Genomic DNA, 25,239 nt, shown 5'->3' with positions numbered 1-25,239 from the left:
TTCGCTAAACAGAGGAGTCCAAACATGTGCTGCGATGGCCGAGTGGTTAAGGCGTTGGACTTGAAATCCAATGGGGTTTCCCCGCGCAGGTTCGAACCCTGCTTGCAGCGTTTGCTTTCAATCCTAACTCTTTGTGCTTACATTCTAGGCCGCCAAATTCGCGTGAACCTATCTTGAAGTGAACACACCCCATTTCTGGGCTATTTTTGGAAATTTCACATTATTGACTTGAAACACTATTCATTCTCACGCAGACCATCAAGGCACAATCTGCCCTCCTTTCAAACAACGTCTCTTCAATAAAAGTAATTTTCACAAAACAGGAGGTGCGGAGGCACGTGCTGCAATGGCCGAATGTTTGTGTTCTTGGACTTGAAATCCAATGGGCTTTCCCATTGGCACGTGGCCGAATGAAGGCCCCATTGGCACATGGCCGAATGAAGGCCCAAAGTGTCTTCAAAAAGCGTCTCCAACGTGTCTTCAATGAGACCATTAAGCCTCAAAGTGTTTTCCAAAGAAGTCATTTTCGCTAAACAGAGGAGTCCAAACATGTGCTGCGATGGCCGAGTGGTTAAGGCGTTGGACTTGAAATCCAATGGGGTTTCCCCGCGCAGGTTCGAACCCTGCTTGCAGCGTTTGCTTTCAATCCTAACTCTTTGTGCTTACATTCTAGGCCGCCAAATTCGCGTGAACCTATCTTGAAGTGAACACACCCCATTTCTGGGCTATTTTTGGAAATTTCACATTATTGACTTGAAACACTATTCATTCTCACGCAGACCATCAAGGCACAATCTGCCCTCCTTTCAAACAACGTCTCTTCAATAAAAGTAATTTTCACAAAACAGGAGGTGCGGAGGCACGTGCTGCAATGGCCGAATGTTTGTGTTCTTGGACTTGAAATCCAATGGGCTTTCCCACGCGGGTTTCAACGTGAGGGTGTTTCTATGTGCTCACAGACCATTGTGGGATGGTTTCTTGTCCTTCTCCTAAATTGACATGAAATCTTTCTGATACTTTCACAGACCATCTCACCAGTACCTCTCCTCTCTTTCAAACTAAGAATCTTCCAAAAAAATATTTTTCACCATACTGAGGGGGTGGAGGGTATGCTGCGATGGCCGAGTGGTTAAGGCGTTGGACTCGAAATCCAATGGGGTTTCCCCGCGCAGGTTCGAACCCTGCTCACAGCGTTGATTCTTAATGCCCCTCTTTGTGCTCGAGTCCAAATCACATGAATGTGTGTTGATGAAATTGCTGGCCATTTTCGGAATATATCTCAAAATTGACTTGAAATGTTATTCATTGTCTCACAGACCATGAAGGCCCAAAGCGTCTTCAAAACGACCATCAATCCCCAAACCGTCTTCAAAAAAAGTGGTTTCCCCGAAACAGAAGGGCGCAAAACAAGCCTTGCCGTGGCTAACAAGTTAAGGCTTTGAACTTGATGGGTATTCCCCGCACGGGTTTGAACCATTTCTGGGCGATTTTTGGAAATTTCACATTATTGACTTGAAACACTATTCATTCTCACGCAGACCATCAAGGCACAATCTGCCCTCCTTTCAAACAACGTCTCTTCAATAAAAGTAATTTTCACAAAACAGGAGGTGCGGAGGCATGTGCAGCGATGGCCGAATGTTTGTGTTCTTGGACTTGAAATCCAATGGGCTTTCCCATTGGCACGTGGCCGAATGAAGGCCCCATTGGTACATGGCCGAATGAAGGCCCAAAGTGTCTTCAAAAAGCGTCTCCAACGTGTCTTCAATGAGACCATTAAGCCTCAAAGTGTTTTCCAAAGAAGTCATTTTCGCTAAACAGAAGAATCCAAACATGTGCTGCGATGGCCGAGTGGTTAAGGCGTTGGACTTGAAATCCAATGGGGTTTCCCCGCGCAGGTTCGAACCCTGCTTGCAGCGTTTGCTTTCAATCCTTACTCTTTGTGCTTACATTCTAGGCCGCCAAATTCGCGTGAACCTATCTTGAAGTGAACACACCCCATTTCTGGGCTATTTTTGGAAATTTCACATTATTGACTTGAAACACTATTCATTCTCACGCAGACCATCAAGGCACAATCTGCCCTCCTTTCAAACAACGTCTCTTCAATAAAAGTAATTTTCACAAAACAGGAGGTGCGGAGGCACGTGCTGCAATGGCCGAATGTTTGTGTTCTTGGACTTGAAATCCAATGGGCTTTCCCATTGGCACGTGGCCGAATGAAGGCCCCATTGGCACATGGCCGAATGAAGGCCCAAAGTGTCTTCAAAAAGCGTCTCCAACGTGTCTTCAATGAGACCATTAAGCCTCAAAGTGTTTTCCAAAGAAGTCATTTTCGCTAAACAGAGGAGTCCAAACATGTGCTGCGATGGCCGAGTGGTTAAGGCGTTGGACTTGAAATCCAATGGGGTTTCCCCGCGCAGGTTTGAACCCTGCTTGCAGCGTTTGCTTTCAATCCTAACTCTTTGTGCTTACATTCTAGGCCGCCAAATTTGCGTGAACCTATCTTGAAGTGAACACACCCCATTTCTGGGCTATTTTTGGAAATTTCACATTATTGACTTGAAACACTATTCATTCTCACGCAGACCATCAAGGCACAATCTGCCCTCCTTTCAAACAACGTCTCTTCAATAAAAGTAATTTTCACAAAACAGGAGGTGCGGAGGCACGTGCTGCAATGGCCGAATGTTTGTGTTCTTGGACTTGAAATCCAATGGGCTTTCCCATTGGCACGTGGCCGAATGAAGGCCCCATTGGCACATGGCCGAATGAAGGCCCAAAGTGTCTTCAAAAAGCGTCTCCAACGTGTCTTCAATGAGACCATTAAGCCTCAAAGTGTTTTCCAAAGAAGTCATTTTCGCTAAACAGAGGAGTCCAAACATGTGCTGCGATGGCCGAGTGGTTAAGGCGTTGGACTTGAAATCCAATGGGGTTTCCCCGCGCAGGTTCGAACCCTGCTTGCAGCGTTTGCTTTCAATCCTAACTCTTTGTGCTTACATTCTAGGCCGCCAAATTCGCGTGAACCTATCTTGAAGTGAACACACCCCATTTCTGGGCTATTTTTGGAAATTTCACATTATTGACATGAAACACTATTCATTCTCACGCAGACCATCAAGGCACAATCTGCCCTCCTTTCAAACAACGTCTCTTCAATAAAAGTAATTTTCACAAAACAGGAGGTGCGGAGGCACGTGCTGCAATGGCCGAATGTTTGTGTTGTTGGACTTGAAATCCAATGGGCTTTCCCATTGGCACGTGGCCGAATGAAGGCCCCATTGGTACATGGCCGAATGAAGGCCCAAAGTGTCTTCAAAAAGCGTCTCCAACGTGTCTTCAATGAGACCATTAAGCCTCAAAGTGTTTTCCAAAGAAGTCATTTTCGCTAAACAGAGGAGTCCAAACATGTGCTGCGATGGCCGAGTGGTTAAGGCGTTGGACTTGAAATCCAATGGGGTTTCCCCGCGCAGGTTCGAACCCTGCTTGCAGCGTTTGCTTTCAATCCTAACTCTTTGTGCTTACATTCTAGGCCGCCAAATTCGCGTGAACCTATCTTGAAGTGAACACACCCCATTTCTGGGCTATTTTTGGAAATTTCACATTATTGACTTGAAACACTATTCATTCTCACGCAGACCATCAAGGCACAATCTGCCCTCCTTTCAAACAACGTCTCTTCAATAAAAGTAATTTTCACAAAACAGGAGGTGCGGAGGCACGTGCTGCAATGGCCGAATGTTTGTGTTGTTGGACTTGAAATCCAATGGGCTTTCCCACGCGGGTTTCAACGTGAGGGTGTTTCTATGTGCTCACAGACCATTGTGGGATGGTTTCTTGTCCTTCTCCTAAATTGACATGAAATCTTTCTGATACTTTCACAGACCATCTCACCAGTACCTCTCCTCTCTTTCAAACTAAGAATCTTCCAAAAAAATATTTTTCACCATACTGAGGGGGTGGAGGGTATGCTGCGATGGCCGAGTGGTTAAGGCGTTGGACTCGAAATCCAATGGGGTTTCCCCGCGCAGGTTCGAACCCTGCTCACAGCGTTGATTCTTAATGCCCCTCTTTGTGCTCGAGTCCAAATCACATGAATGTGTGTTGATGAAATTGCTGGCCATTTTCGGAATATATCTCAAAATTGACTTGAAATGTTATTCATTGTCTCACAGACCATGAAGGCCCAAAGCGTCTTCAAAACGACCATCAATCCCCAAACCGTCTTCAAAAAAAGTGGTTTCCCCGAAACAGAAGGGCGCAAAACAAGCCTTGCCGTGGCTAACAAGTTAAGGCTTTGAACTTGATGGGTATTCCCCGCACGGGTTTGAACCATTTCTGGGCGATTTTTGGAAATTTCACATTATTGACTTGAAACACTATTCATTCTCACGCAGACCATCAAGGCACAATCTGCCCTCCTTTCAAACAACGTCTCTTCAATAAAAGTAATTTTCACAAAACAGGAGGTGCGGAGGCATGTGCAGCGATGGCCGAATGTTTGTGTTCTTGGACTTGAAATCCAATGGGCTTTCCCATTGGCACGTGGCCGAATGAAGGCCCCATTGGTACATGGCCGAATGAAGGCCCAAAGTGTCTTCAAAAAGCGTCTCCAACGTGTCTTCAATGAGACCATTAAGCCTCAAAGTGTTTTCCAAAGAAGTCATTTTCGCAAAACAGAAGAATCCAAACATGTGCTGCGATGGCCGAGTGGTTAAGGCGTTGGACTTGAAATCCAATGGGGTTTCCCCGCGCAGGTTCGAACCCTGCTTGCAGCGTTTGCTTTCAATCCTTACTCTTTGTGCTTACATTCTAGGCCGCCAAATTCGCGTGAACCTATCTTGAAGTGAACACACCCCATTTCTGGGCTATTTTTGGAAATTTCACATTATTGACTTGAAACACTATTCATTCTCACGCAGACCATCAAGGCACAATCTGCCCTCCTTTCAAACAACGTCTCTTCAATAAAAGTAATTTTCACAAAACAGGAGGTGCGGAGGCACGTGCTGCAATGGCCGAATGTTTGTGTTGTTGGACTTGAAATCCAATGGGCTTTCCCACGCGGGTTTCAACGTGAGGGTGTTTCTATGTGCTCACAGACCATTGTGGGATGGTTTCTTGTCCTTCTCCTAAATTGACATGAAATCTTTCTGATACTTTCACAGACCATCTCACCAGTACCTCTCCTCTCTTTCAAACTAAGAATCTTCCAAAAAAATATTTTTCACCATACTGAGGGGGTGGAAGGTATGCTGCGATGGCCGAGTGGTTAAGGCGTTGGACTCGAAATCCAATGGGGTTTCCCCGCGCAGGTTCGAACCCTGCTCACAGCGTTGATTCTTAATGCCCCTCTTTGTGCTCGAGTCCAAATCACATGAATGTGTGTTGATGAAATTGCTGGCCATTTTCGGAATATATCTCAAAATTGACTTGAAATGTTATTCATTGTCTCACAGACCATGAAGGCCCAAAGCGTCTTCAAAACGACCATCAATCCCCAAACCGTCTTCAAAAAAAGTGGTTTCCCCGAAACAGAAGGGCGCAAAACAAGCCTTGCCGTGGCTAACAAGTTAAGGCTTTGAACTTGATGGGTATTCCCCGCACGGGTTTGAACCATTTCTGGGCGATTTTTGGAAATTTCACATTATTGACTTGAAACACTATTCATTCTCACGCAGACCATCAAGGCACATTCTGCCATCTTTTCAAAGAACGCATCTTCAATACTTTTTTCTCTCCACAAAACAGAAGGTGGGGAGGCATGTGCAGCGATGGCCGAATGTTTGTGTTCTTGGACTTGAAATCCAATGGGCTTTCCCATTGGCACGTGGCCGAATGAAGGCCCCATTGGCACATGGCCGAATGAAGGCCCAAAGTGTCTTCAAAAAGCGTCTCCAACGTGTCTTCAATGAGACCATTAAGCCTCAAAGTGTTTTCCAAAGAAGTCATTTTCGCTAAACAGAAGAATCCAAACATGTGCTGCGATGGCCGAGTGGTTAAGGCGTTGGACTTGAAATCCAATGGGGTTTCCCCGCGCAGGTTCGAACCCTGCTTGCAGCGTTTGCTTTCAATCCTTACTCTTTGTGCATACATTCTAGGCCGCCAAATTCGCGTGAACCTATCTTGAAGTGAACACACCCCATTTCTGGGCTATTTTTGGAAATTTCACATTATTGACTTGAAACACTATTCATTCTCACGCAGACCATCAAGGCACAATCTGCCCTCCTTTCAAACAACGTCTCTTCAATAAAAGTAATTTTCACAAAAAAGAAGGCTATACATGAAGCCCATGTTTTCTCAAGTGCTCAGTCTATTTGCTGTCATTTTACAATATCGACTTGAACTTTTATTGAGTCTCTCACGGATTATCAAGGCACAATCTTTCATCCATTGTTTCTAAGCATATTTAATACAATTATTTACTCCCAAACAGAATGTGTGCAATACAAGCTCAGTCGGCCGAGTGTTTAAGGAGTTGGACTTGAGATCCATTCTGCTTTCCCCCTGCAGGGAACTCTGATCACAGCGTGGACTCTCCATTCTATTCCTTTTACATGGGGAGTAGTCAACAGAATTAACTTGTATGGTTATTGAAATTCTCATAGAGCATCTTGGGACTATCCGCTTCCCCTTCACTATATTGAATTGAAAGTTAATTCATTATCTTACAGTCCAACTAGGCAATGTTTGAAAGGAAATATATAAACATATAGACTGTGAAACACTGTAGACTTGGATGGTTATGGAACTCTCACAGACACAATCTTGCCTCTTGAAGAAAGCATCTTTCACCTCAAATGGTTCAGAAAATATTCATTTTTAATACAAATATATTTTACTAAGAAACACCTATCAACAGAAGCTGTGATGTCAGAGTTGTTAAGGTGCTAGATTTGAAATACAATGGGATTTCCCTGCGCAGATTCAAACCCTCCTTGCAGCGTTGTTTGTATGTTCTACCACTTTATTGAAGATAACCAGCCGAATCTGAACTGTAATTCATGAAGACTGAATTTCTGTGGACCTGAATGGTTATTGAATCTCTCAACAATAACATCATGGAACAACTTCCCCTTTTGCATAAAGCATCTTCTACATCAAACTGTTGACCTGTTTGCACATATAAACATTTCTAATAAAAAATATTTTCAATAAGAAACACAGTCCTGCAGATGCTGCGATGGCCTGTTAGAAGAAGTGTGAATGAATGTTTACTCTTACTTTCAAAGGAAAGCAGGATTTAGACAGGGGGAGATTTCACAGAAAGACGTTACAGTAGCATAGACCACTGGACTAGGAGTTTTTTAAATTTATTTACTGTTACTTACTTTTGAATGAGATCACATTCTCGTTAACTGCCAACACCTGGGGAATAGTAACAGGTGGAGGAGATGGGAAGAATAAGTAAATTAGAATCTGGGCATGATCAGTTACCCATGGTATGAGGGTCTGATTGGTTATTGGTATGAAGAGGGAAGAGTGCCTTCAACTGGTCCACCAACACTACTTCCAGCAGACATCTGGTCTCCCAGCTCGGGAACGATCAGCACTGATTCTCAGTGCTCATTAGTGCCATTGTGAAGCACATACTAACAGGACTAAATGCAGTTTATCGTTCGCGATTTCTTTTTTGGTGGCCTAGGATGTAACTTTTTTTCACTGATGGATCAAGTTAACATGCCTATTATTTTACGAATGGCTGTTGATGTAGTTCGAAACCGGGGCGGTTCTGGTTTTTACAGATTCTCTGAAGCTCGTTACCTAGCCAGTGTTTTTGAGATCATAAAACAGTATCTGCTTCTGATGATTGAAAATCATTCTGAAATTCAATTGTCATTGTTGTCTTTTGCCTACAACAAAGATATGCCAACTGACCATTTCTACCAGTGAAATACAGAATCGCTCGTGTTTGCCTGGCTTGAAATAATTCACAGTTTTGATGTCACTTGATATGTTTATACCATATTAATGGACATGTACCTTTAACATGGACCTTGGTCCTTAGTAAAGTCCCCATTCCACTCTGTGCATGAAGTTCCAAAATCCCTATTCAATTTAACTTCACTTTTAGGAATTTGGCAGATTCATAACTGGGTCATCTTCCATTTTTGTTTTGTGAACACCTCATCACTCTGTGGGGATCGTGTCAATGATAACCATGGGGCCCCAAATCAAATGATTTATAAGAAAGACAGCGATGCATGTATACTAATAACACTGTTTTATTGGAAAAGGCTGGATTTAAGTAGGTCAACCTGAACAGAGTTAGTCAGTGTTGGACAAAGCGGGTGTGGGGGAGGCTCTTCAGAGAGAACCAACACTCACCCACTCATCCATCAAACGCATTCACTCTTAAGTTAAGACAATAAAACACGTTTAAAAAACACAATATCTGAAGTTAACCGTTTTCATTCCTTGATTTGGTGGACCTATTGAAAATATTATTTATTTGACCTGGACATAGCCACAGTACTCTAAATACATTTTGTGAAATGAGTAATAACAATCAGGTGATTTTGAACCACTCAGACTCTCTCCTTTGTACTCACCAGTAGACATAATTAATAAGCTTTACAAAACCAAAAAAAACTATTTCAGCATTCACCACATGCTCTGTTTCCACCAAGGTCAAAGTAGACATGGTGCCACATCTGATAACTAGTGCGAAAAATGTGATGCCTGATGAGATTCTGAGATTTCTGAAAAGATCACCTTGGTGTGAGGGTGAAGGAAATATGGTAGCCCCCAGGAGAAGCTACCAGAGAAGAGGTGAGCCTGGGAGTGGTGATGGTTATGATGGGGCTACCACTGGTTCACATTCGCTGACAACCCATGTCCTGCTGCTTGTGATGACTCACAAAAGGTGGAGATGTTCTAGGAGAAAGAGAGGGGTTGAACCAAGAAGTAAATCTCTGACATTCAGTTGGGGGGGGTGGGGGGGGGTGGCATTCAATGAGGTGATGAGATATATATTCGGTGCGGGCTATTTGACCTTCATGTTCCTGTTAGTGACGCAAAGGGCAGCTTGTTTTTCCAACCCTCCTTTATGCAGATGTTACATATTATGACTATGAAATATATCGCATCCACGTTAAATTTCAAAGCACATTCACATATTACATTTGGTCGTTAATAATGAAACACCACTGGAAGTGTACCTCCCCAATCCCTACGACAATGGCGCCTTGCTCTGGAAGATGTGCAATATCATTTGTTCGGCTTTCATTCACTGTAAAAACAGTTTCATCTGACCCAAGTACATAACTCCTGTACCGGCGACTATGAGTAACGTTAAAATAACTTCTCTATGCCACTGGGAGACCCTGTTGTAAATCCTACATGAAGACACACATTTGTCAGAAGTACACATTGTCTCCATGGTCAAGGTTAAAAGAGTTTGACCAAGGTTTAAAATGTTCTTTTTAGGGGGTGAGTTGGGTTCAGTTAATTTGTAATGGAAGCTGGTAGCAAACGTGTAATATCTACGCCCTCTGTAAAGCACTACGCCCTCTGTAAAGCACTACGCCCTCTGAAGAGCACAACGACCTCTGTAGAGCACAACGACCTCTGTAGAACACTATGCCCTCTGTAGAACATTACGCCCTCTGTAGAACATTACGCCCTCTGTAGAGCACTACGCCCTATGAAGAGCACAAAGCCCTCTGTAGAACACTAAGCACTCTGTAGAACATTACGCCCTCTGTAGAACATTACGCCCTCTGTAGAACATTACGCCCTATGAAGAGCACAACGCCATCTGTAGAACACTACGCACTCTGTAGAACATTACGCCCTCTGTAGAACACTACGCCTTCTGTAGAATACTAAGCATTCTGTAGAACACTACGCCTTCTGTAGAACACTACGCACTCTGTAGAGCACTACACCCTGCGAAGAACACAACGACCTCTGTAGAACACAACGCCCTCTGTAGAGCACTACGCCCTACGAAGAGCACAATGACCTCTGTAGAACACTACACCCTCTGTAGAACACTACGCCCTCTGTAGAGCACTACGCCCTCTGTAGAACACTACGCACTCTGTAGAGCACTACGCCCTATGAAGAGCACAACGACCTCTGTAGAACACTACGCCCTCTGTAGAACACTACGCCCTCTGTAGAACATTACGCCCTCTGTAGAACAGTACGCCTTCTGTAGAACACTACGCACTCTGTAGAACATTACGCCCTCTGTAGAATACTACGCTCTCTGTAGAACTGTACGCCTTCTGTAGAACACTACGCACTCTGTAGAACATTACGCCCTCTGTAGAACACTACGCTTTCTGTAGAACACTATGCCTTCTGTAGAGCACTATGCCCTCTGTAGAACATTACGCCCTCTGTAGAACATTACGCCCTCTGTAGAACACTACGCCCTCTGTAGAACACTACACCTTCTGTAGAGCACTACGCCCTACAGAAGGCGTAGTGTAGTATTTCAGTACCTATATCCTCTGCTGAGTTGTGGTTTCGCAGATACTAAATGTGTCATAAAAATAGGAAGATGCTATGTTTTGGGGCACATTGTGGGCAAATTGCAAACAAGAGAAGGTGTGCAAAAATATGGGCATTAGTCAGTCCTTAATCCTGTTCTATATCCAGAGAAGGAAACAAATTGTGCAAATTGTCCATCAACTAAACCTTTTTGTGTGAAAAGGTTTAGTTGATGGGACTGATCTATAATTATTTTGAAATACTATGATATAATCTACGTGATTAAATCTATTATTATTAATTTTACATCAAAAGATCCACAACACAACACGACAAACATACTATGTCAGTGAGGTCCAGTGAGATCTAACTTCAAAGGCCCATTTAAAAGTACATACTTCCACAAATACTTCAAAATTATCCATTAGGCAACTGTGAAAGACTACAAAAGCAGCTGATCCACACAAAACCTGTCATATAATTAAACAGATTACATGTATTGAGTCTGGGGCACCATACATATTTTTTATTATTTATATTTTGAGTCCAAGCAGAAAAACAAATTCTGGCCTTTCTCCATATCATGATGATCAACATCAAACACGCAACTATCAAATGGTGCATGAAAACGCATCTCCATTTGCACATATTTCACCAAACGCCAAATATAATTCCTGAAAATAGGACAAATTCATTGTTTGCATCGCAATCCAAATCCATGCATTCCACACCAAGGCTGGCCGTGTCAGTGAGATCAAACGCCCGTCCCCTCATTTAGAGCACCTGCTCCTTCTCTGGGATACCGTTCCGTTCCGATGGGGCAAACAAGATACAGGTGAAAGGAATAAGGACAAGGACGTGCTGCATTTAAGAACAAAGGGTGGAAAAAAAGCAAAAGCTACATCCAAACCAAACAAAACAGAACCTCACAACAACACAAGATGAGAAACCCTTCAAAGGTGGTACATGCTGGTTCAGTGCTTTTTAATAGGTCAATGGTCTAGTTTGGAAAGAAAAAAATTAAGCAAGCAGATTTTGTCATTACGTGAAAGCTGACACTAGAGAAGGTAGCTCTCTTTGGAAGAGTCGGTCATTTGGAAGACTACCGAGGTACTGTAGAAACAATGGTAAATCCTTGACAATCAGTCCTCTCCTTAATTTAAATTGCGTCAATTATTTAGTCTTACTAATAGATAGGCATATTTCAGGTTCATCTAGGATCGTTTCGCAAACTTGTGTTTCCACCTTTGAGTCCCCCACAACACATGTTATTAAATGGCACAGCGTCTAAACTGTTGAAGTGATACGTCTCACAAAGTGTTCTCTGAGATGATGTCCGCAACCCCTCTGACAGGTCGCCCATCGGAACATGACGACTCGTGGTTTGAATATCTCCTCCTCCTCTGAAAAGCTCCAGCCAGGGGATTAGGGGATGAGGTGAGAAAACTAATGAGGTGGAATGGGAGATGTGATTATGTGTATCACTCACTCACCGTTATGGGCGGTAACTTGGGGCCGTGTGTTTGAGTGATGCCCGGGCGAGAACATATCTCTTTGTGGAGCCACCATAGAGGCAATATTAGTAGCAGCTTAAAGACTGCATCAAATACGTAAATTAGGTGTATTTGGGACACCTTCGCGCACACACACACACAAACAAAGATTTTTATAGGCTTTATAGGCTTATGTGCTGGGTTAAAATGTTTTATTAATAAAGCACGTTGGCAATAAAAACAGAGAAGGAAAAAATATATATATTCAGAAGGAAACAGGCTTATTTACAATTTTGGTCATACTTAGATTAAGCAGCAGTCACTCCCAGGACTTGAAATGCACCTTGGCAGAATATTTTCTTTCATTTCATCACAGTACTTTGACCAACCTCTTTGTCCTGCAGTGAAATATAATCCAGATTGTGGGCAACAGCCATCATGTCTGTAATTGCGTTCAGACTGGAGCTGATACATTTTTTTTGAGTGTGTCATCCATCCCTGATTAAAATAGAGATAGAACAGACAACTTCCTCCTGCCTGCAAAAGGCTCTTTTGGATCAGTGCCGCTTCTATTCTGTCATTTCCGTTCAAAGCGATTGTTGGCTAAGTCCAAATTCAGCCCAGATAAACCTAAAGAGCCTTCTAACCTCTATTCATTGGAATTGTAACATAACAATGAAGTGCTCCTTTCCAGTGAACATCCCTTAGTCTCTGAGACAACACTATCAGTACGCAAAGCACACCATCAAGACAATGTCTATTGTGTAATGGGAATTGTAGCCCGACAGCAGATAATGTTTCCAGGGGTGGATTTTATCTACGATTTTGCTTTTCCGATTACAGTATGCATTTGTGAGATCCCTCGAGTCACCCTGTAATGTCTATAGGAAGTATAATCCCAGTTTATTTCAGTAGAAAATGTAAATGTCTCAAGGGTCTATGCAATCTTCCTGTCAGATGCTTTATTAAAAATCAAACATTGTACTAGCTTTGTTATGCAGTGATTGTTTGAGCAAACGCAGCAATGGAATTTCAGAGAGAGAGAAAGAGAGAGTTTTGCTAACTGCCATGATAATTAGCCTAACGAGATAACACAAAAATGATGCTTAACATCCCCTAGACAGAGAACAAAAATAAGTAGAGGAGAAATGTGAGTTGCCTGGTTTGAACGTTTGTAAATATGTGAGAGCGTGAATGAATCTACCTGCTTGGTTTAATGATAAGAGACAGCACTGACAGTATACTTTGGCAGTCTTGTATTGCCATACTGAATTGAGCTGACATTTGCATTCAAAATCTTCCCTCTCTAAAAGCTTAATTCTTGTCACCTAATGATATTTACTTGGGAAATTTGGAGGCATATCATGCTCAATCTCCAACAGCTTCTGTCATCTGGTTGGAAATTTGTTTTGAGAATGAGGATGTTCTCATTGCATTAAATCCCTACACTCTCTTTGTAAAAAGAAAAAGTAATGGGTGAACATGGAAAGATGGTTTGTTTTCATATTCTTCAGCATATAATACTGAGGGGAAATGTAATAGAGACTGGTAACCTCTACTTTTACTGATTCAACACATACTGTAGAAAGAAAATGCTACAGACACTGTAAGATTGGTGAGATTGGTAAAATACAGTTACAGAAGAGGTGGAACACAGTTTAAATTCCCAACGTCTCACAATACATCCACCCAATCAAATGCCTTGCATGGGCAAAGCTCCAAAAGGTGCTCGCTGAAAATTGTCATGGCTAGGTATATAGTGAAGTTAATCCTCTTTCTCTGGACATAAACTTTACACATGATAAGTGTAAAGCTAAGCTCTACTAGTGTAGCTGACAACACCAGCCTTGAGCTAATTCAATTGTGGCCAGTATTTGCAAGTTATATATTGCTCACCCGTCCAACTTTTCCGTGATAATGAAATGGCCATTACCTGAGGTTATTCCCTGGGATAACGACAGTCCGCTATGAACGACCAAAACACTCCTGTTCTATCACGTCCTCAGAAAAACCATGCCTCCTCCTGCAACTGTCCCTTCTTCCATCATTTTAACCCACGTTTGCAGCGTAGATTCATTCAAGTGTTCAGAAAACAAACCTGATCCTCAACAGAAATTACTTTTCATTGGATTACTTCATTTTAAAACATCACAGTCTGTGAGCCACGCTCAGTAAATTCTAAACGTTTACCACTGTATAACTGGTGGTCAATGGCTACCCGGCTAGCCTGTGGGGTGCTGGTAAGATGCTTGAATCTTTTCATATGACCACTTCGGAGGACAGTGGAGCATGCTAATGCTAATACTATTTTTAATAGCATCTTTTGACAAAACCTCAGGTCAAAAACTAGATTTCTCCTCCACGTTTTCTTCCGTTCAGTGCAATGTTGCAAACTAGTATGTGGAGCTAACAATTTTAATCAAATCAAACTTTTGCAATGCAATATCTTCCAGACCCCTGAATAGACATGACAAGATTTGGTTTTGCGAGACTATAAGTTTGTGAACTCTCTGAGCGTTGTGCCATTAACATCCGATTGTTCAGACCTCGCTCAGTGTAACACTTCGTAACTTTGAGACGTTTCCCACGGTAGTGTCAGGAACGATGACACTGAACTGAGGGGCACTGTGACGTTAAATGGGTGCTAATGAGATCAGACTCCTGCTCTCTGGTTGAACAGATGCTCTTTATCACGTCATGTCGGCCTGTCTGTCTCAGTTTAAGGGAAAAACTGATGAGACACATGATAGAGTAATGCACCGCTTGTGACTGCGAAGCAGAGGTTGGATGTCAGGCACGTGCCAAATCGGGACGCAGCGGTGCACGCCAAGCAAGCAATCAGACCATTGACATTCTCTAAAGAAGTGGTTCTAGGCCCCCTGGGGGCCTCTCCACAGGGTGCACTTGTAAACACTCATGACACCATAGGCTTACAAGTAACATTAACATGAGGGGGTACATCAGGGGAACTCCAAGCAGTGCAAAATTCTATCGGCGGTACAGTAACTGAAAGAGGTCGGGGAACCACTGGCTCGGCCTGGCTTGGCATGGGTTGGCCTGGCTGGGAGTTTCTGTAGAGTGAGGTTGACCATTGGCCTGGGGTGTCTGTGGTGCGTGTTCTCGAGGGGTGACTCCAGCACACGGAGATGTGGGAAATGTGCTCCGCGGGGCGGACGACCGCAGGGGTTTGAGAGGCAGATGTCTGGGGTCCGACATCGAGAGAAGGGGTGCCCACCAAACGAGCGGCGTGACGTCCATCACAACAGCACAGTTAACTTACCCTGAACCTCTCACACCCTCAACATTTTTCTGTGACTTCCAGTGAATCCCGTGGTGTATTCAGGACCCAAAATGCTCCGGCCAGAGGGAGGGCACTATTTAGGGGACAGGGGGCCGTTGGGCGCACATGCGTTGTTTTCTTCAAACCAAGGGCCCCGCTTATGTATAATATGTAAAAGGTTATCGTAAACATGAAGTAGCCCTTTTTACTTAATGAGCTTCTAGTGCATTTTATGAATAATGCATAAAGCACCACTTTCTATCTCCCCCCCCCCCCCCCCCGTGGAACCAGAAGATAATTTAATTACTTTTTCAAGAGACCGGACCCAAATAATGCAATTACATTTTCATAAAGCGCTGTGAATACTAAGACTGTCGTAGGCCCACAATGTGTCTGGCGATACAGTCTGCAGAGCGTAGGGTCTGTGATGGGAGGGATTTGAAAGGCCTCGCGATCCACCACTGGATGTATTTAAGACGCAGTTTCTATAACAGCAGGGGGAAAAAATGGTTCAGGGTGTGCAGATGGTGAAACAAATTTCTGGCTGAGATGTACACACGTCTGAGAGTGTCAGAGATCACTCGAGACATGAACTGAATAGCAATTAGCCAAATGAGCCCACGGGTCCCTTTCTATTCCCTTTTCAGTGGGCTATTTTTAAACTGGCCCTCCCTACTTGCCGTAGCGCCCGCAAGGATTAGGTTAAAAGCAGTACTCTAAACCCGGTCTCTGGCGTCAGAGCTGTTGAGGCATCATTGAGGTGGCCGCCAACACAGGAGAAAAGACAGGGCCGCTTTCAAATCAGACCTGCCCTCTATGAGACTGCTGTTTGGGCAAAGAGCGTCAAACGCCCTACACCAAAGGTTGAAACTGAAATGCTGGTATGATTCGTCAGCACGCCAGCACACGTCGGGGGGTTACCTTCGTGTGGTAATGTAGCGACCTCCTCTCAGAAAGCCAAGTGTTTTAATCCCGGTAATGGGCATGACGCTGCGTCTGTTGGTGGCGGGTACTGTGCAAAACGACCACTAGGAAGTGTCCTGTAGTAGTAGCGTGACCCTTCTGGCGAAGGCATAGTTTGTCATGTGTACTCACCTCAGACAGTGCAGCATCACATCCATCTTTGGACCGGCTTATTTTCCATCAACCGGGGCTGTCGCCTTAAAGTGACCATTGCACGGGATCTCTCTTCATCAGTACATTGCCTGCGTCCCAAATGCCCTCCTATCTTCTCTACCAGTGAACGAGAGCCGTGGACTATGTATGGAATAGGGTCCTGTTTGGGACGCTGAGGCCATAGATATAAAGCTGTGTTCTGCCGCTGTGACAGCCAGGACTGGCGCTTATATTCCTTGCATGGGATCATTCTGAGTTGTCAGAAGAGCTATTATTTGTATTTAGTTCAGTTAGTCAACATTCAATATTCTCAAAGTTTAAGAGAAACAATTGGAATGTAAGTGGTTTCAATGACCACAAGGATTGTAATTACAATTTCCCGTATGTGACTACATTTAATTAAATAACTATAAAGTACTTCGGACAATGTCCATATGACTGTGTCAGTATGAGTGAGAACAATATTTTTTCAGTTACACACACAGCCACACCAAAACTGTCAAGGAAACGTTCAAGAAAGGCGACGTCATTGCATGATGTTTCGCTGTGCTAAGAAGGACTGTCACTACGCGCTCACCTCAGCACCACAGCGCTGGCCTATGTGACACGGCCTACAGTACGTTCCTCAAAGCGCTAGGAGAGCTGTGACTCACTGGTCTGGAAAGGAGCCTATAGAGCCTCTCCGGCTGGCGTTTCACATCGGCCACATCCCTCCACTTGGGTAAGGAAGTAAACATTGCTCAAAATCCGCCGTTTGAATCACAAAATGACCTTGTTAAATCCTGTTCCTCATAAATTATATGCCATAACAAATATCTGTTTTCAAGGACAGGTGCTATTAGCATGATAACCCTCATTAACGACAGGTAGAACAGTTAGCTCAGCTTGCCCTCGCTACCTGGCATTCCATGGCTGAACTTAAAGAAACCACCACGCTGATAGGATCTATTGCGAGCCCAATATTCGCTACGGAAACATGCATGTGTTTTAATTGGTTCTTCTTTATGTGTGTTGCTATTTGAATTTGCAGTGCAGCGAGCTTCCTTGTATTTTCGCTACACCAAAGATTTAGGAAGTTAACATGACTTTGGTTACGTGGGGCCCTGTCCTATTAGAATATAGAATATATTACATTTGAAACAGGGATATCCAACCAGCAGTCAGCGTCGCCTCCAATACAACACACATTCCCTCTCTTAAGCCAGAACGGCTTTGAGGCAGGTTGTCAGCCAGGCTAACTCAATGGGAAGCAACAACACTCTGTGTAAGCATTAACGGTCGTAACCGGGCTAGTGTCACAAGTCTTCTGGCTTATTTTTTTATAATTTTTCTTTTAATCTGCAGCACACGCATGGCGAAGCAAGCTCATTTGAATCTGAGCCCGAGCCAGGGGGGAAGTTGATGGTCAGAGACAGCTAATACAGTGTGATAGGTGAGAAGGGCTCCCAGGCCAGCAAGATGGGATATGAAGCGGCATAGAAACAACTTATGAGCCCACAGAAAGCCAAGAATGCCCAGAGTCTCTCCTATCTGGACACGCACAGGAGCGAGCATCTAATGAATATTCCGGAGTGTATTGAGGCGGTGTGCTTGAACAAACAGAGTCCTGCTCCGCTGTGTTAGTAGTGCTAAGCCCACACTAATATGAATCGGATTTCTGAACATGGGTTTATTGACATAAGTCTGCGTTTCTAAATAAATGGTACGCTCTTTGGCAAACTATCAGGTACACGGAGTGGCGGAGACGGACTAAAATGAGAGGACAAACAAGAAACAACGCTGGTGGAGAAAAATGTGTGGCGAGCAATAGAGAGAAACGTATCAAAAATAGAGTGAGAGAGGCGGAGGGACGAACAGGGGGAGAGAGGCAGGGAGAACCAGGGAAACAGAGTGAAAGTCGAGAATTGAATTAAAGAATGAGGGTGGGAAGGATGAGGAGAACGAAAAGGAGAGAGAGAGAAGAGGAGAGGAGAGAAGAGGGGAGAAGGGAACGTCCATGGCCACAGGGCCCCCAGCAGAGCTCAGAAGCTTTTCATGCTTCATTAGTTTCCGACCATTATGAGGAATATTTGTCATAAGCTCACTGCCTCTGGCCTGGTTGCTCTACAAGCCACCTGATAGAAATAAGTATTTGACATCACATGGAATTACATGTGCTGTGATCTCTGTCCTGTTTAGGCTTTGGTTTTTCCCCCTCTTTACTTCATTGTCATGAATGAAATTCCGTCTGAGAATTGGGCTTTGGTGTTACCAAAGTGGGCTTTGGTGTTACCAATGGCAACTGACTTGTGTGCGCATCTTTTAAGTCTGATTTTTATTGTTGGAATTTCTGTGCAATTGACCAACGACGTGGCCTTGATTGTTAAAATGTTTCAAATGTCAGTTACAATGTATAACAGGTCGCCCTTTTTTCTTTCTGAGTGGAGGCTGCCAAGGCATAAGAGCAAAGGCATTGTTTTAAGTCACCCTAGATAAGAGTTGCTAAATGACTTAAATGTGAAATGTCATGAGCATAATATCTCTAAGCAACCGTTATTAGTTTACAAGAACCTTAGCTATCTCATGAAGAGATGTGAGGCTCTTGGTGTAATGTACCTGACAAAAACAAACAAAGCATTCAATCAAAGTGTACTTTTAATACGCTAGCTCTCAATCAACCATAACATCTCAGGGACATCTTAGGGACTGATATTCCCATATGTAATTGAGTGTCTGACAGCTTGAGGAGGAGAAGTGGTAGTCAACACTGATAAAAGACTTCCGTCTGTTCATGGACGTTTTTATGAAGATGGGGATGTTGCCTGTAGGGGATGGGTGACATCGTGGCTGTTTGGGGCTGAACAGAAATGTGCGTTGTCACTAGATGGAACTGACAAATCCCCACCCACGCACCAACAGGACACACATATACACACACACACACACACAGTATGTGCTTCATGTATTCAGGACAAAATACAATTGTAACAGGATGGTGTGGTATCTGTTACAATCCAGGTGGTTTGAACTCTGAATGCTGAATGACTGAAGGCCATTCTACATGAGAGTGTGTGCCACAGGTGACAGAACATTATGTTTACTGTTCTCTTCCATTGTCTTGTGTTGGTAATTTGTTTATAATGGCAATGAAGCACCTCAGGGATTTGTGGTATATGGACAAAATAATAACAACAAGCTGCACCCAGGCACTCTGTGTGGTGTTGTGCCTAAGAACAGACCTTATTGGAAGGGATATGACAATATACCAGACCCCTTGTGCAATGCTACTCGAAAGTAGGTCTACTTCATGCTTTCTCCCATTTATCCACCTGTTGCTCAATTTCATGTAGTTTCACTTCCTGCTTTCCTCCAGTCGTGGCCTAGGGGTCAGGGACTGAAATAATTGACAAAAAATAAAATTTGAAAGTTTGACAGGAAGAGAGCTAGAGGAAAGAGTAACCAATATTACCCACAATGATCCCTGGATGAGTAGTTCTACCCTGTATAGTGCAGGTGTTCTCGTTAATAAATCTTCATCTTTTTCTGGGGGAGGGGGGGATAATTCTGAGAACCAGGTAATTGAAGATGGTTTGGGGCGAAAGGGACAAATGTAATTTCACTTCCAGGGGTCAGGGCTGTGGTGATTATGGGGCGAGAGGTAAGCCATTTTCTGAGGGCCAGATTGGTCTGTGGGGAATGGGCACAGTGAGGGATGGATAACCCCCTTATCAAATGTGAAACGGACAAGGGAAACGCGCAGACGGCGGCAGACCTGATAGAGGGAAATTGTCTTCCTCATAACAGTGTGCAGTGTCCTTGAGTAATAGCAGAGACGGTCCCATGTGGGGAAACCCCTAAGATTGAGGTTGTGTTTAATCTGCCCATGTTCAGCCCTGTAGCACGTTGGGTTGGAGTTGTTAGACTAGACTATAATACCCAGAGGATAGAAATTCAGGTGAAATTTGCTGAGGTCACAGCGAGGACGTCTGAGAACATGACTACAAGACCATGTCACTGGGTAGTGACTGGGTGTAGTCCAACATGATAAATTACGCAAAGGGCATTTGATGAAGTGATCTTGATAAGGGAGCTGGCCAACTCTAAATGTGACTTTCCCGTTTTGTTTTAAAGCAGACGTGTTGAGATTCATTCCAGTGCTCTTTGTTAGAATAAATATGTTAGGCTATTTAGCCTGCTGGACCAATATCTGGAATATACAGATGCGGATCACGTCTCCGCTGAATTTATACTGGCAAAAGGTGCTCATTCCATTAAGTTACATCAAACCTTAATCAATGTCCGCAAGATCACAGGATTACCAGTAATATAGCCTACAGACCAGAACACAATTCACTGTAACATTACTGTAAGGCAAAACCCACCATGGTGAATGATGGTAGAATTCTTGCAGTGTTGCTGGACGAAACACCCTTGCAGCGTTATTCGTGCGTATTAGTGTTAAACCATTTGATCCGAATTAGCTCAGTGGGGATTTGCATTTAGATATCCTGGAGTTGTGCTCTATTGTTGTGAAACAGCCTCCAGTGTTGTACAGAATTAATTTCAGTGCTGATGGTGTTAACAAATTACAATTTTGGAAGGCACATGTGTTAAACTGAATGGGAGAGAAAATGTAATTTTTCAGAAATATTTTAATAGGCAACATATTATGGAGACTGCAGGAGCCATTGCATCCGGTTCTTATTTGTTTAATAGCATAGGGCCATTTTAACCTGGTCGGGTCCCATCTGGGATTCAGGCCTTTATGCCAGTACTCATTTAGCAAATGTGATAACATGTCGCTGTCGACAGGCCCAATGCAAAACTGGCACCAAAAACGAAGCCGCCTGTACCTAAACATTGTTAGCCATCTGACCTTCTGTGCTGAATGGAAACCAGTCAGTTTGGATTGGCCAGTCGGCTAGTAGAACATGGCCCTGTCCTTCTGGGCAGGTTATAGGAAGTTAACGCCTTTTGACAGCCCATTTGCAATTGAGAAAAATTAGTAGGGATCCTGTGCTGTAACTGTCCGCTGGCTGGCTAACCCAAATGTTCATTTTTTTAAAATATCTTGGCCTCTGTGTTTTTCTTTTTTTGGATCCCACTCTTATACTTCCTGGGAGTTTGAGTAGGCTAGCCTACTAGCTAGAGTGGATATGACTTAAAGAATATCAAAGACAGCCACCAAACACTGGGCCATTGTGACAGCCAGTCACCTATTACATCCCTGTTAAGCCAGTGCATTGAAACGTCCCCGGGCTCAATTCATTGCAGTGAATTTGTCGTATCAAAACTCGTCACCTGTGGTTCAGAACCAAAACACTCTGGGGCTTGATCATCAGCATCGGCACGCATGTCCAGATTAGTGACTAGACGCAAACGGACACCTATTTTTTCTGCTCCAAACGTTCCAGAACCCCTGGAGCCCAGACATGTGCTTTGCCAAGTTGCGCTCTGTCACATTTTGGGCACATCAGAGAAGGCTTTGACAAGCTCTTGCCTTTCTGGTCTGGCACACAAAAACCCCTGGAAAGTCAGATCCGCTGCAAAATAAAAATATCTGGGTATTTTTGCCCATTTAGGTGTTATGGAACTTTCGGCCAAACTTAAGTTAACAAATGTTATCGTATTATAATTGGCCGATATAGCCCAGTGATTGTACGTCCAAGTAAGGGCATGGGCTTCAGGCAATCTTTTCAGCCAATCAGGCCAGTGTATGTAAATGAAGGTCAGTGAAATTAATGACTGACAGATGTATTTGTATTTTCATTGAATATATACACAGTAAATATTATACATACATGATATTTAAATATCTAGTCTAAATATACAATACAAATAAATACATTTTGAAAACTGAATGAGGCTTTCAAATATTAATCCCAGTATTAGGTCACAGTGGCTAGGCTAAACCAATTCATCTGAATATGGTTTGAAATTAAGCGAGCCCAGAAGCATTTCTCTCTCAAATCCGCAAGTGGACACGGACCTTTTGGAGAGGAGTGTGGGAGAGACGATATCTCTTCAGACGTCAGGATGTTACCGTTATCCACGGAGTGGCGTCCCAGAGGGATTGATCCTGTAAAATGGAGTATGGATCTGTTTGCCCATTGTCACGTGTTAGCCATACTTTTAACTTTTGATGGATCCCCAGGGCTCTGAGATCTGACTGCCCATTGGGAAAGAGACGGGCAGAATGCGATCGACGCATGGCGCTTGTTTAGTTTGGTGAAGCGGAGACAAGCCCAATATAGTCTAGAGACTAACTTGTCCTAGGAAATTGTCACATTTTATGGAATTCGAAATTGAATTCATGTGGATTCCCCTAGAATAGGGGTATTGAAATCTTCCCATCCGAGACAGAGCCTGCTGGTCTTGGGTTCTACCTGATAATTAATTGCTTCCACCTGGTGCCCCAGGTTTTAATCAGTTCCTGATTATAGAGGAAAAGAAGAAAGCTATGGAACTGGCCTGTAGGCCCCGATTTGAATTTGAGTACCCTAGAACATCTAGTTGTATCTATTAAAACAATCTTATTGAGATATGAGCCTCAGTATGTCATCGAGTTTGATAAATATGTACGAATAAATTAATAATTATGAACTGGGTGGTGTGAATCCTAGGGTCCAAATTATAATAATCCCAAGAAATACCACAGGTACGACATCACAACACTTTTTACTGCTATAATTACATTTAACCTGTTTATAACGCATCTTGGGGCTTTATAAGGCATCTTGGGGCTTTGTGGTTGTTAGAAATCTGCAGTTTCGTATAGTGATCAAATAATGTAGAACCCGTATCAAATCGAGGGAGAAGTTCGCTGAAGTTAATTGGAAAATTACAGCCCAGATGTCATTCGGTGAACGTTCCATTCTCTTCTCACTGTATGGTTGCCAGCTAGCCTATACATTAAGGGCGTTTCTACATAGCAAAGATCTGGTTTCCAAGACAGTAACCCCCATGCCATATGGCCATCATAAAAATTCCCCTTAGAGCACAACCTACAGAGAGATAATCTAAACAGAGATGTTTCTGTTGTTCTAATTATTTAGACACATTCACTTCCAATGAAACGTACATTCATATTGTAATTGTTAATGCTCAGATTCCACATGGTGTTTAGGTCATATATCACGCCCCCTTGTTCCTTATTGCTTACATGTTTATATATACCAGTAAAAGTTGGAAATACCAACCTCTCTCTGGAAAGGGTTCTACTTGGAACCCAAAAGGGTAATACAGTGCATGGAACCAAACAGCATTCAATGAGGGGTTCTCCTATGAGGCCACCCATTTAGGTTTAAGAAATTGCAGGTCTGAAAATAACCTGTAAGGATACATTAATCTGGTAAGTTGTATACCCTACCACTTTATTAAATAAGCAATTTTGACACTGCAATAGTCTAGGTGCTGGGGTGGGTATATGCACAAGCTTTTTGTGACAACTGCTGATGTGAAAACAGCTTTACAAAACTAATTTGATTGATTGATTGATTTGATTTAGCAGAGCGACATTTCTCTCTCTGTGTGTTCAGCCGCACGGGGCCAGATATTTGAAACGAGGAGAATTGCACGCTGGCCACCGCGCAGTCGGTAAACTTCATTCATCAAAGTCAGTGATGTAGGTAATTTAATCAAAGGCAAGTTATACTTGACGTGTATGTGCGAGCACAGCATAGTGGACAGTTGACACTGCAAATGCCACAGCCGCACAGAGAATAGGTAATGGGACGATGGCTTCGGTTGAAAACTGCCATTTAACAATTTGACATTTCCATAATTTAACAGGCGGTCTTACCCAGAGGTTGTGACCAATAAACGAATCCCTTTTGATTGGTGTCTCTGTTCATACTGGTTTAACTAACTTATACTCTAGAAGAAGAATTAATGTATGGAACTGATTTTAGAGTATAATAGTGAAGAAAAATGGGGCCCAAAGATAATAATACTGTTCTGTTGTTTAAATAAAAGATACAGTAAGAGGAAAGAAACACATAATGATGGTCCAGGAAGGCTGAAACACATCTGCTTTAATTCGACTCATACCTGGTGTCTTAGGTCGAAACTGCTTTCTGATTACAAGCATTTTAGCCACCTAGGACTGGACTGGAGTGTTGCTATGTTGAAACTGAGGCTTCTCTTTTGTTGTATTGCCATCTACTGGTTCTGGAAATTCAAAGCAGAGGCAGCGAAACTAGTAATAATGAGTGTGCTGTATGTATCAAATAGGACTGTTTATTAGGTAGAATAAGGAATCATATTAGATTAGGGATTTACAACCTAATTAAAATGATGCAGAAATAACATTTGTGCAATTCATAATTTTCTACACTAGATGGCCATGTTCTCTATTCTTGGACAAAACATTTCAAGAAGTATGTGGGAGACATTGTTGTGGTTAGAGTATCTGATGTAGCAATGTTGCTTGATCATTCTTGATCATATCCTTGATGGTGAAAAATTGCTCTGTCCTTGAGCAAGACAGTTTGCCCTAATTGCTTCCGTATTTGTTTCTGGATAAGAGTGTCCTCAAAAGAATTAGGAATGCTGTACACCTTACTGTCAATCAACAATTATTAAATAAACATTTATCCCAGTGGATGGCGGTATTGTTCATTTGAGAAATACATGTCCAGAAAAGGATTATAGAATTGGCGACCTTTGAACCAAAAGCTCTAAAAAAAAAACATACTCTCAAATCAGATATTTTCTAGTCTTAGAAAATGTCAGCCACAATAAAAGAATCCTTCTCGCTGTGTTTCAAGTTAAACATGCAGCACGCCAGAGGTATTTCCAGGCCTATTCCTCTCCCACCTGCCTCGTTCAACCACGGAAACTCAAACATTGCTCTAAGAAGCCTCTACCCTCTCATGTTCAACGCTGCATATTTTTTACCTTTAATTGCTTTACACATTTGAAGAA

General features: G+C 43.1%; 11 non-coding genes across 11 annotated transcripts; all 11 read left to right on the top strand.

Moving 5' to 3' along the window:
- The first annotated feature begins 28 nt into the window (after positions 1-28).
- Positions 29-110, top strand: trnas-uga. The gene has a single exon. It is a non-coding gene; the product is annotated as a tRNA-Ser (tRNA).
- Positions 111-553: 443 nt separating this feature from the next.
- On the top strand, positions 554-635 carry trnas-uga. Its single transcript has one exon. It is a non-coding gene; the product is annotated as a tRNA-Ser (tRNA).
- Positions 636-1,111: 476 nt separating this feature from the next.
- trnas-cga lies at positions 1,112-1,193 on the top strand. The gene has a single exon. It is a non-coding gene; the product is annotated as a tRNA-Ser (tRNA).
- Positions 1,194-1,837: 644 nt separating this feature from the next.
- On the top strand, positions 1,838-1,919 carry trnas-uga. Its single transcript has one exon. It is a non-coding gene; the product is annotated as a tRNA-Ser (tRNA).
- A 443-nt stretch (positions 1,920-2,362) lies between these two features.
- On the top strand, positions 2,363-2,444 carry trnas-uga. Its single transcript has one exon. It is a non-coding gene; the product is annotated as a tRNA-Ser (tRNA).
- Positions 2,445-2,887: 443 nt separating this feature from the next.
- On the top strand, positions 2,888-2,969 carry trnas-uga. The gene has a single exon. It is a non-coding gene; the product is annotated as a tRNA-Ser (tRNA).
- A 443-nt stretch (positions 2,970-3,412) lies between these two features.
- On the top strand, positions 3,413-3,494 carry trnas-uga. The gene has a single exon. It is a non-coding gene; the product is annotated as a tRNA-Ser (tRNA).
- Positions 3,495-3,970: 476 nt separating this feature from the next.
- trnat-cgu lies at positions 3,971-4,052 on the top strand. Its single transcript has one exon. It is a non-coding gene; the product is annotated as a tRNA-Ser (tRNA).
- Positions 4,053-4,696: 644 nt separating this feature from the next.
- trnas-uga lies at positions 4,697-4,778 on the top strand. The gene has a single exon. It is a non-coding gene; the product is annotated as a tRNA-Ser (tRNA).
- Positions 4,779-5,254: 476 nt separating this feature from the next.
- trnas-cga lies at positions 5,255-5,336 on the top strand. The gene has a single exon. It is a non-coding gene; the product is annotated as a tRNA-Ser (tRNA).
- A 645-nt stretch (positions 5,337-5,981) lies between these two features.
- Positions 5,982-6,063, top strand: trnas-uga. The gene has a single exon. It is a non-coding gene; the product is annotated as a tRNA-Ser (tRNA).
- The last annotated feature ends 19,176 nt before the right edge of the window (positions 6,064-25,239 follow it).

Source organism: Esox lucius, chromosome 3 (genome assembly GCF_011004845.1).
Source record: "Esox lucius isolate fEsoLuc1 chromosome 3, fEsoLuc1.pri, whole genome shotgun sequence".
Lineage (NCBI taxonomy): Eukaryota > Metazoa > Chordata > Actinopteri > Esociformes > Esocidae > Esox > Esox lucius.
The sequence above is the reverse complement of the archived record's forward strand: the minus strand, read 5'-3'. Positions and strand labels throughout refer to the sequence as shown.